Below are 12,888 nucleotides of genomic sequence, written 5' to 3'. Positions count from 1 at the left end.
GCCAGTTACAAAGCCTGAACATATTTCTGACAACCGCACTAACAAGGCCATTCATAATACAATTATGCATTTTGTAATTATGAAATGAGACCTGTATGAATAAGTACAGATTTAATACAAAAGGATTAATTATCTACAAGAGGCAACCATCAAATGATGTTCTTAGATCTTTTCCAACATCTTACAAGCAAATCTCGGAGTAAAAAAAGGCTTTTATCCCCTGCTGTTCAGTTCATTTCTACTGATAACGTGAATTACTTAAGCCCTGCTATTAGTTTATGAGTCTATAAGGCTGGAAATTCAAATTCAAAGGCTGACAACGCCTCCTTTCATGCCTGCCTCTGTCAGATATCTCTTTGCATTTCAATAGCACGATGCATCAGTGGAAGACTGTGCCTGTCTTTTTCCGTTTGTCATTTCAGCATTGGGCTAAGTGAGACACGGCTCCTTTATCTCTCTGGGTAGGCCTCAGCATAATGACATTATTTCAATGTCCCTCCACCTGAACGGGTCTATTTTACCGCCCTACTATGGCGTTAACATTTGCACATCCTTTGTCACCGTCATAATTGTAAAAAAAAATATGGAAGGGATGAAAAATCTAGAATATTTCTGAAATGCTGACTTCTGCCTCCACATTTAAATTCGCTAAAAACAAAACAAATTTGAGGATTAGGGTTGAATGGCAGGAACCCGGTTACCGAGAAAAATCACTCCCTTTTCCCCTGGGATAAATAACTAAGCCCATCTCAGTATGGAGCGCAGTTCACAATGCATGTGTAGACCTATCATCTCATCATGGTAGCTTTTTTCTTCTTCTGACAGGTAGGCCTACATTTGCTGCAGCGTAGCCTATGCTACAGCAATATAAAGACCGAATGTGCGTCTAATTTACCCATCTCCATCTGGCTTTCGGGGGTCACCTTGTTTTTTCATTGTACATCAAAAACTTTTCATTGCAGCTGCAGAGTTTTAAAACAGCCTATCACTCAAATTGCTTTAAATCAGTGCACTCGCGAGCACTCTCTCACAGTCTTTCTCTCTCCATCAACTCCATTCAAATTGTATTCAAAATAGATCATCCTGTTCTAGATTGATATTTAGCCCTATATTTAGATGCCCTAGCCTACCTCTTTTAGGCAATACATTAATGGAGTATTAGCCTTACATTTAGCTAATTAATCATGGGTTATGTATAATAAGCTTCTAACTTATAGCCTCTGTCTCTTGTGCAATATGCAAACACCTGTGTTCTGCTGGCCTCTCTTCTTTTTTTTTTTAAACACTCCTTAGCTCTTGGAGTCCCATGCAGGAAACATAGACTAGAATAGCTTGCTGGACATCATTTTTTTGCATTTCTCATACCAATAGACTATTGGAAGAGGGACGCAAGCTCTTTGTTGCTGAATGTTAAATACAGCAACCAGTAGAAATCACGGGTAGTTTGAAAGAAGAGCGAATGCGCGATGGTGGTAAGCTATAGCAGTTATTTATTCAGACCCATAACCATTCAATCTTCGTAAAGAGAAGTGAACGCCTTCCGCATCTAATGCATCTAATTCTAGTCCTATATTATTCAAGGTTGTCACTAGAACGATGAAGATAAGGACAACTAAACTTATTTCACTTAACTGTTGAAAGCGAGGAAGGACTGAAGCAACAATAGAGAGAGGCAGAATATATGCGTCAGCCAACTAATTATACAAATTGGCCCTATTATATTTCAAAATTAAAATCAAATTCGCTAGCCTATAGCCTACTTGTGCTGCACCAAAATTGGATGCTCTCTTCTGTTTTATCATAGTTTGAATGATGTGTGTAATTCCAGTCCATATAATACAGTATAATACAATACAGTAATATAGATTAGCCTACTGGAGCTAGTTTCAGTTATTTACCCAAGAGAGCATAGCTAGCTACATCTACGGCCAGCTGTATGGAGAGTTTTGGTGGTTCCAAACTTTTTCCATTTAAGAAGCCTTATCCTCCACATACAACACGCATTCGGTCAGTCATGTTCTGTTAAAGGTCCCCTAAGCACACACATCCCTGGGTTGCTCCTCTTTTCAGTTCGCTGCAGCTAGCGACTGGAATGAGCTGCAACAAACACTCAAACTGGACAGTTTTATCTCCATCTCTTCATTCAAAGGCTCAATCATTGACACTCTTACTGACAGTTGTGGCTGATTTGTGTGATGTATTGTTGTCTCTACCTTCTTGCCCTTTGTGCCGTTGTCTGTGCCCAATAATCTTTGTCCCATGTTTTGTGCTGCTACCATGTTATGCTGCTGCCATGTTGTGTTGCTACCATGTTGTTTTCATGTGTTGCTGCCATGCTCTTGTCGCCTTAGATCTCTCTTTATGTAGTGTTGTGGTGTCTCTCTTGTCGTGATGTGTGTTTTGTCCTATATATTTTAATTTTTAATCCAAACCCCTGTCCCCGCAGGAGGCCTTTGGCCTTCTGGTAGGCCGTCATTGAAAACTGACTTAACTCGTTAAATTAAAAAAATGTAAGAAATAATGGAGGCCATTGCGTTTTTGGGGACCTTTAATGCTGCAGACATTCTTTGGTACCCTTCCCCAGATCTACAATTCCTTCGAACTCATGGCTTTGTTTTTGCTCTGACATGCACTGTCAACTGTGAGACATTATATAGACAGGTGTGTGCCTTTCCAAATTATGTCCAATCAGTTGAATTTACTACAGGTGGACACCAATCAAGCTGTAGAAACATCTCAAGTATGATCAATGGAAACAGGATGCACCTGAGCTCAATTTCGAGTCTCATAGCAAAGAGCCTGAATACTTACGTAAATTAGGTATTTTTGTTTAAAAAAACGGTTTTCGCTTTGTCATTATGGGGTATTGTGTGTAGATTAATCCAATATAGAATAAGCCTGTAACGTAACAAAATGTGGAAAAGATCAAGGGGTCTGAATACTTTCCGAAGGCCCTGTATATGGCACATCAGGCTTGAATGTTCATGCTGAACAAAGCTCCAATCAAATCCAGATATTTATATGCTTTATAATGCTTTTGAACAACACTTCCGGTTTTGGCGGGAAATACCGGGTTACCGGGGAGAAAAGTGATTTATTCTCGGGATGGAACATTTGTAAAATACCGGGGGAAATATTCAACCATAATGAGCATGCCCTCCTTCTCCCAACACCAGACAGAGAGAGACATCCTCATTACCAGAAGAGACTGGTCCTTAGTGAGCACGGCTGGATGAGGCTCCAGTCCAATCACAGCTCCAAATGACATGACAAATGACAACACCATCCTCAGAGGTGTAGCTCTCTGATTTTGCCTCAACACCACAGAAAGCACCAACCAACCCCAGTCCTAACCAGGTGACACAGTCCTGTAAGACAGCAGTAACAAGACAGCAGTAACATGGTCATTGATGTGTCAGAGGACTGTTGCCACACTTGTTAATAAGAGACACAGGCTGAGACCCGGGCTATTCACAGAGTCACTGAGTGGTGCTCCGAGGTTTCTATTGAATACAAAAACACGCTAGCTAATTATCACAGGCTGTGAGAGGGGGAAATGCCAGTGTCAATTCAACAGTCAAGTCTGAGCAGATTACTACATACCACAAGCCCTGACTGAACGCCATGGAAATGCTCTTATTAGCGACATAAAGGTAGAGAGACCCAGGGTTTAGAAAGGGCTCAAGCTATGACCCTGCGTGATATAGGATCCAACATAGTATAAGGCAAGGATGCACGACCTATTGACAGTCACTCTGAAGACGAATCCATTTAAGTGAATTTCACAAATATTAGTCTCAGCATGTAGCTTCTTTTTGGAGCCTGATGTCTATCATTGTATAGAGCTAAATTGAATTCTACCCTGATGAGTCATGCAGTTCAAGTTCAGTCAATGCAGTTCAAGGTGGCCTGCACAATAGTGAAAACTTCAGATACATTCATTGTACGCTGGAAAACTGGGAACAGCAATATCAAATAGAAATCCTGTGTTCAATATAAAGATTGATACAAAAATGTACATATTGTATTTTCCAACAATCACACAGTGCTGAAACATTTTACTTTAATAGATGAAACGGATGCAATTTTGTTCGTGATGCAATAGCATTTCAAAACGTGTATTAGGGAAACCCAGCAATTTGAATGGTCTACTTATTGCTACATCACCATACAAAACACTGGCTGCATCTCTTTAATATAAAAACAAACCCAACACACAAATTGGAAATCAATTTTGACTGCACTAAAGCAATAACATGTAGCTGTTTCCAGGCAACAACTTAATTGATGAATGGTTCATGAAAGAATTATGTATAAAAAAAATACAATTTGTTGGGGGAAAATAAGATACAAATTCAGATGTAAAAAGCAACAGTCCTAGGTGACCCACTCATGCCTACACTAGCCATCCAGTTCTTTTGGCTTCCTTCTACATTTCTCTGGGCTCTGGAGGAAGAGTAATCAGTAAACCCAAGCTAACCTGGCAGCAGCGTAACTCTGTTAGCGTTCAGGCCCCGATTGACAGCTACAGTATCAGGATACTTCACTAGTCCCACTACATGGGGAAGACAGGAGGGCGCTTGTTGTTTTGTCTGTCTCCCCTCCAGCAGTATCATCCCCTCCCACCTAAGTCCTACTGGCATGGAGGCGAAACGCAACCCTCTGGAAACTATTTTGTTCGCTGTCTGACTGCCAGCCAGTGCAGATGCCCAATGGTTCAATGGGTTCAAGTAAGGCTCGTCTCTTTTTTAATTTAACTAGGCAAGTCAGTTAAGAACAAATTCTTATTTACAATGACGTCCTACCGGGGAACAGTGGGTTAATGGCCTTGTTCAGGAGCAGAACAACAGATTTTTACCTTGTCAGCTCAGGGATTCGATCCACCAACTTTTCGGTTACTGGCCCAACGCTCTAACCACTATGCTACCTGCCGCCCCGTATATATATATGCTGAACGGTTAACGTTCTGTCACGAGAATTCCAAACTATCTCCTGCAATTTTCAGCTTTAAGCAACACGTGGTAGTAGCAGCCAAAAAGACTCCGCTTCCCCCATGTATTGTCCATATATCTGTGAGCAGGCCCACTTCCTCCAGGTATTGTGTTGCTGCTGTGTTTCCTATATGCGCAACTCCTATTCTTCCTTTTAGGCAGCTATATTGCTGAGTCAGACCCCTCTGTTATCTGTCATCTTCCTGGGGCGTCACTCTCTCCCTCAACAACAGGCTCTACCAGGAAAGACAGGCCTGGATTGGAGTAATATCAACATGCTCCAAGACGTGTGAACTCCAGAGCAGCGTTCTGCATGTAAGTGTATAATCCTTCCTTGACACTCCGCAGGATAGGAGCATGTGGTTTCAAAGGGGGGGATGTGAACCCTGTGTGTCCCTAGGCTAAACACTGATACAACCTCTGTTAGAAAACAGTCACGGTGCTCAGGACCCAACAAAGAGACCGTTTCAGCTCCACCTAACCAAATGTACAAACTCAATTTAGCCCAAATGGTGTTTTCCATCTCTTCTATTGAAATAGTCAGACACCTTTTTATTTGCAGACAAAAGTGCAACCTAGTGTGATGGGGGGGAATCTTTTATTTAAATCCTCTTGCAAAGTATATTTTTGTCAAAAGAGCCTAGATATTCACTGAAGTATCATAGCTGTTAAATTCTCCATTTTAGCAGGCGCTCTTATTCAGAGACTTTCAGGAACAATTAGTGTTAAGTGCCTTGCCCAAGGACACATTGACAGATTTTTCACGTAGTCGGCTCAGGGATTCAAACCAGCGACCTTTCAGGTACTGGACCAACGCTAATAACCGCTAGGCTACCTATCTGTTAGTACTTAACCAACGATGCAGTAGGCCACAGTAATCCAAGTAAAGTAGTAGCATTGTGCCTAATGCTAAATAACATTGTAGGAACCAACAATTGTACTCAATTTATCAGCTATAAGGTTTTTTTCTTTTTCTTGTGGTATAATCAGTACATGTTGCCACTACTACTGTATTGTAGTCAGTCCAGGGAAAGGAAGTAGTTGGAGCCTGGATTTCCTGTTTCAGCTGAAGCCAAGAACTCTGAGGAGGTTTGTTTGAGCTTCAGGTTCTGACTCATGTAATGACGGATGGGTTGCATATTGCTGTCGTGACACATCGGTCGTAGGACCCATCATCTGTAGCCTAAACAGTTATCAGGATTTTTATTTTGGAAAAGAGACTTAAAACAAAAAAGGAAGATAGCATTTCAGCTGTCAGATGGTTCGAATTACGAAGCTGTTAATCGCTGATGCAGCTATTGTATATTTAAGTCATTTAAGTGTTATAATATGGTATACATAAAAAAAAAAATTAAAAAAGCTTTATGGGGCAATATATTTAATCCTATTGATTAAATAGATGGCACGCCTCAACTTGTTACATTTGGACAACATTTGTTGTTGTGAGGGCTGTTGGCACTTATTTCGAAGGGATTATGAAAGCACCCTTGTCTATCACCCTATTTACATTCCTAACCCTGTGGTCTTGTGTGTCCTAACCCTAGAGTTACAGTGGTCCCATGGTTGGTGGACAGGGCCAAAGTGCAGCCAGAAGAATCTGGCAGCCAGAGATTCCCCACGGCTGCAGCTAGCACTGCCATGACGTCACTGGCTGAGTGCCAGCTGTACAGTTTTGGTGGCACCCACCGTCTGCTTTGTGGGCCCGTGCGCGGCTGAAAGTGCAGCGCAGCAGACCGTGCTGAAATGCTCCCTTTGTGACACAGGGTTTACCTCAGGGCACAGAGGGAGGCCCGGGGAACAGGCCAGCAGAGCGGCCGGCCCTCCTGCAGCCAGGCAGCCATGCCCCTGGAGGACGCCCATTGTTCCCCTGCTCTCCAAACAAAGCCTGCCCCCCGTGCCTCTGCCCCAGTGCTGTGACACACCAGCCCACCGCACCACGCATTGTTGCTCTAACAAACCCACTCCCAAATGTCATTACATATGAATTTTCTTTCTTCTCTTTTACACTCCATTTACTTTCTGTTGAATTGGCTATCCCTCCCAAAAATACAGCCTTACTCTGTGGCCGCCGCACATTTTGTGTCCTGCGAGTATCAGATAACAAGGCAACTTATCAGGCCAGAGAAATGAGACATATTTCTCTCAGGCAATCTATCTCAGCATTCATTTTCACTCCTCTGAGAATAAGACACAGGAATGACAAAAAGGGACCAAATGATACACCGTTTCCACTGACAACTTATTTAGTTTCCATGGCTTTTAGTTAAGATGGTCACTTCTAGTTTAAGACAAAATCTCTTTTAGAATAGTAGAAGGATGATGATTTGCAATCAGATGAAGTGGTGAGAGATTCTTGTTACAGCAGTGTAGGCCTATCATTCCCACATTCAGAACGTAAATCACCTGTGGATTTGATAGCATGCTGACGAGACCAATGGTTCTTCAAAGACATGTCAATTTAACATGTTGTGGTTGGGATAAAAGTCCAGGTATTTAACATAGATTCAGATAGGCTGATGTAATTTAGGGAGCCAGGTTATCCAAGTGACTTTCTAAGGCAGTGGATGCTTCGGTGTGTCAGGCCTTCCCCCTTTTCCCTATACAAAGACAGAATAACAAGGAGAAAATAGCTGGCAAACTCAAAAATCTACCATATTGTAATGCCATTGATAAGCTAAATTAAGCAGATAGCACCGACTGGGCACACAGGAGCCATATGGTGCCTCTACTGCCTGTTGCAGGCATAACAATAGGCTGGCCTAGACAGTGAGGGGCAAACACAGCCGAACAAATGGTCGTTAGTCCACATTTCCACAGCTGGGAGGGGTAAAACCAAACGTCTGGATTTGCATATTTTTTTCCCTCTTCTACAGGTGCTTGAAGTACTAAACCAGATGTCAACGGACTGAAGAGTAGGACTGTTTGCCCATGGTGATTCAACAGTTTCATACGCACTGGCGTAGCACACAATCCCTGCAGCCCACGTAAGGCGGGGTGGCCCACGAGCCTTTGGGGTTGGGGTCCAACCAGAGGTTGGGGCGCCCCAACAAAATATTTAGAATTACAGGAAATTAGCTTTAAAATTGGAACATTTTCTCTCAGACGCATGGAAAAATGTGAAAAATAGCATGAGATTAGCTATTAAACTGCAAATGTTTCTCTCTGCCACATGGCAAAGAAATAACAATAATAAAAAATATACATTTTTGTTGCTCGGACCTTCCGGGGGCCCCGCGAAACTACGCTACGCCACTGTCCATATACTCTCAGCCTGAACCCAGCAAAGATAATAAAATACCCTATTTCCCTCCATCCATCCATCCCTCCCCTCTTCCAAAGTTACCCACAGTCCTCCACTCCCAGAAGTAACTGGTGAGTTTTGCACCTCCCCCCACCCCTCTGATTTCAGAAGCGGTTTGAAGTCCCCCTTGGCTAGACATATTTATTTCAAGCTTTATTTTCAATCTAAAAACTAAGTCCAAATTTAGGAAAGTGATAATGACATTAACGTTAGTGACATACCAATTGTCAGATTGAAAAACAGTTTCATAACATATCATATGAGAAAAAAAATTAAAACAAGTAAAGCTGAACACTGGAACACATTTGACTCAAGTCAGTATTTCACTAAAGAGATCTGTTAATTATCTAATTGAGATGAGATGTTTCACATTATTGTTTCAAAATCAGCAGGTTATTAAAATTTGATTTACACATGATCAAAACAAACTTCCAATCTAATCCATGGGCTCATGGAATAATTGCAGGCATATTTTCTTTGATGAGAGAATGGTGATTAAATTAAATGAAACACTGTACTTATCATAGCATTCATAAACCAAATTACAAAAGATCTCCATTTGCTTCTTGGACTCATGAAATCACAGGAGGGTTAGAGGCTGTATTACACACTTGTACCTAGTCGAATGAATCATTAACGAAGGCAAAGGCCCTCTGTAATATAGACTTTCTCCTTCACACATAATGTACCACTTAGTAAAAATAATGATAATATGTTTGTTTTTATATGAAAATCTTAAAATAACTTAAGAAAAAATCATTCGGTGGTGAATATGATTGCAAAACTGTTTACACATCCAAACACTACTGTAAACAGAAAGATATCACACAACAATAATTCCCCCAGGCAATAAGTTACTGATTAGGATACAATATTACATCATCGACATGTTATATTGTACGAATAAAATGTGTACTTACAGATGTCAAAGGGCCAAATGAAAACCCGAAATGCAACAAGTCCTCTTGACTTGTATGCTTTTTTTTTGCGCCAGGAAAGCAAAATATCCTTGACGGCAACTCCCTCCCTATTGGGGGGAAAACACAATCAAAAGTGTCTGAATAACTTATATCATGTAAAAGCAACAATATGTGTTCTACAGTAATTATACGACGATGTACTGTGGCGCCGTCGTAATATACAAAGGAGTCTTCAGATTATTATTTTTATTTTGAAATGTCAAAGATTTTCATGCAATGCCGGACGACGTCTCGGCACAAAGTGAAAGCGACGGATCTCCGATGTATACTAGTTCAGCCAGCCAATATAACACGCTTGTAGTTTCTACAATCTATTTCACCAGTGGCCTACTTCTATTAGATAGGCTACATATTTTTTTTAATATATATACACTATAGTCATTCTTAAATATTTTCCAATTAAATCTGACTACTGATTTTCCAGTTGCCTACAAACGCATCACAATAAGTTATCATACAAAGTAGTTGGAAACTTACCTTAAACACCTCTAAAAACGGGTTAATTGTCACAATTTACGCTGTTTTACGATTTTGCTGTAAGAACTGAGATGTTTTTTTTCAGAACTGACAAGGTATTTTTTCTCCAGACCAGCCGGCGAGTGCGTAAAATTCGCCGCGTATCTACAGGGATGCGAAGTATGCGCGGAATGGGAGCAGGAATGAAATGAACGCAAAGATTGAGTTTTCGGGGCGGGGCGTGAGTGGCGTCATTCTAAACTCTGAAGCCATTGACCAGACCGGTGGGAGGGACTGTACACATTCAACAAAAGAACAGTAGTGCGCCCAAACTTCCTTCAAAATACAAAACGAAAAATCTGTGCATATTATACCTAGACTATCCACTAACTCTCTTTGATATTTCTGTTTTGAAAAAAAAAAAACAACTTTGATTCTAAGAATGATCCACGAACTAATAAGACTGTTGGTTGGCATTATACTATCAATAGGATAACTTTCTTTCCAAATAGACATTGTAAAAAAAATTAACAAAAAAAAAGTTGTAGGTATTTATTTTGTAGCAGAAAATAGAACGTTCCCGTCAACCCAGCAATGCACCTGAATTGTTATTATCATGGCATGTCTGTTGGTGTCAAGTCTATATATAATATATTATATGCCATTTAGCAGACGCTTTTATCCAAAGCGACTTACAGTCATGTGTGCATACATTCTACGTATGGGTGGTCCCGGGAATCGAACCCACTACCCTGGCGTTACAAGCACCATGCTCTACCAACTGAGCTACAGAAGGACCACCCAACCTTCCATCCTGCAGCATGTGGATGGAACTGTACCTACAGCAGACCATTACTTTTGACCATTACAAAAGGCTGTAAGGTCATAAACGGAGAGGGAGTGTTTCACAACCACTTGTTTGCAAACGTGTAAAAGCCAACTCATCTTTAAAGGAGATAAATCATCACAATTAGCTTAAGGACATTTTTTTTAGTTAAACGTTTATACCTCTATCTAATCATACCAACATTTATGAATTAATATGCACCCTTGCAGCACTGCCTCTGACTTTTAAGGAGTTGTTTTTTGAAACTCATCCCAGCTCAGGTTTCAGCCCTGGGGCTCTTAAGCCATGTCTTCAGATGAGGAGGGTCTTGGCACAAAGCCAAGAGGTATTCCTGGGTCATGACCTGAGTCAGCAGCCACAACCTGACACCAGGGCATCCTGACCCCTCTCAGAGCCAGTCTCTTTATCCACAGCAGGGGACAGATAAGAATGTCCTCCCCATTTCTCAAATCGCTCAGCAATACACGCCTGCACACAATCACGCTCACACAAACACACACGTAAATAGAAGCGCGCCGCACGGACGCACACACAGGCACAGAGGATATGACGCTGCGTTGTCAATATAATACACATGCAGAGCAATTTTCATGGAAACCAGAAACATGACTGAAAACGGTCATGATTAAGTAGAGAACCGCTTGCCTCTCCATCATAAGTGTGTTGATGTTTAATGTCTCTGCTGGCTTAAATTGACCCCTGTCACCCTGAGGTCAGAGGTTAAATTGGCCTGATTTACTACCCTATACCGGTGACGTAAGATCTCTCCTAATCCATCTCCCAGAACAGCCACCAATATAATAGATCCTGGGAGTTAAATACTTAGGGGAATGGACAGGGGATGAAACACATGGAGAACATTATATATTGTATAATAAACGTTATATTGTATAAAATAAAAATGCTACGGTGCTCTGCCTTCATTTCCTCTTCTCTGCCTCGGCCCGTGACAGTCCCTTGGCTGCAGTGTCATGAACTGGCTACTTGTTTTGAACATCATTTGCCTTCGACAGAAGAGCTGGTCAATTAGAGCTCAGCATGTGAGCAGTCGCCATCTTGTGGTCAGAAGAAAGCAGTGTTGATCTGGGTAAATAGAATGACAGGAAGGGATGCGGCAATGCTTGAGCATCCAAATGCTTTCCGGTCATTGGAAATTGAGCCTCTGGGACAGTCATTTGAATTTGAACCATACAGTGATTGAGCATAGTTCAACTTCTTGTTTTTTCACAGGCAGCATAAATTCACTTCATTATTACACTGTCGTTATACCACAAGGTCATCTGATGGGACAAACATATGACAGTTGTTAACGGGAGCAGATTTTCTGACATTTAAAGCTCGGGGTGGACTACGCAGGATTTATGTAATTGTTTTAAATTGGTCATATAATCCACTCTTTCAATAACTTAGATGGCACCTGCATTCTCTATGCACATCCATGTATATCAAATGGTCTGATAAACTAAGTGTACTTCATTGAAGGGTATGTACATTCATGGTCATGGTTCTTCTAGTGGATTGTGTTACAGAAAAACTGGTTAGCTGCAGGCCTTTTCAATGGGACATTTGAAGGGGTTGATGTCACTATACACATACAGTGCATTCAGAATGTATTTGAGACCCCTTGACTTTTTAAAACGTTGTTATGTTAAAGGCTTATTTAGTAAAATTGATTAAATTGTCCCCCCCCTCAATATTCTACAGACAATACCCCATAATGACAAAGCAAAAACACTTTTAGTCAAGAAAATTTATGAACTATCATAAATATCATATTTACATAGTTATTCAGACCCTTTACTCAGTACTTAGTTGAAGCACCTTTGGTCGCGATTACAGACTCAAGTCTTCCTGGGTATGATGCTACAAGCTTGGCACACCTGTATTTCAGGAGTTTCTGCATTCTTCTCTGCAGATCCTCTCATGCTTTGTCAGGTTGGATGGGGAGCGTCACTGCACAGCTATTTTCAGGTCTCTCCAGAGATGTTTGATTGGGTTCAAGGCTGGACCACTCAAGGACATTCAGAGACTTGTCCCGAAGCCACTCCTGTGTTGTTTTGGCTGTGTGCTTAGGGTCGTTGTATTGTTGTAAGGTGAACCTTCACCCCAGTCGGAGGTCCTGAGAGCTCTGGAGCAGGTTTTCATCAAGGATCTCTCTGTACTTTGCGGCATTCGTCTTTCCCTCAAACCTGACTAGTCTCCCTGCCACTGAAAAACATCGCCACAGCATGATGCTGCCACCACGTTTCACCGTAGGGATGGTGCCAAGTTTCCTCCAGGCCAAAGCATTCAATCTTGGTTTCATCAGGCCAG

The 12,888-nt window shown here is 41.5% G+C and overlaps 1 protein-coding gene across 1 annotated transcript in view; it reads right to left on the bottom strand.

Annotated features, from left to right (window-relative positions):
• Positions 1-9,916, bottom strand: part of LOC118401021 (transcriptional enhancer factor TEF-1-like) — a 56,435-nt gene extending 46,519 nt beyond the window's left edge. Inside the window, exons 1-2 of the mRNA XM_035798155.2 lie at positions 9,750-9,916; positions 9,213-9,319 (exon numbers count right to left, since the gene is read on the bottom strand). The gene's annotated coding sequence lies outside the window, so the exon portion shown is untranslated. The remainder of the gene's footprint in view (positions 1-9,212; positions 9,320-9,749) is intronic.
• Positions 9,917-12,888: the final 2,972 nt, after the last annotated feature.

Source organism: Oncorhynchus keta, chromosome 22, assembly GCF_023373465.1.
Source record: "Oncorhynchus keta strain PuntledgeMale-10-30-2019 chromosome 22, Oket_V2, whole genome shotgun sequence".
Taxonomy (NCBI): domain Eukaryota; kingdom Metazoa; phylum Chordata; class Actinopteri; order Salmoniformes; family Salmonidae; genus Oncorhynchus; species Oncorhynchus keta.
This window is presented reverse-complemented; position numbering and strand designations above follow the sequence as displayed.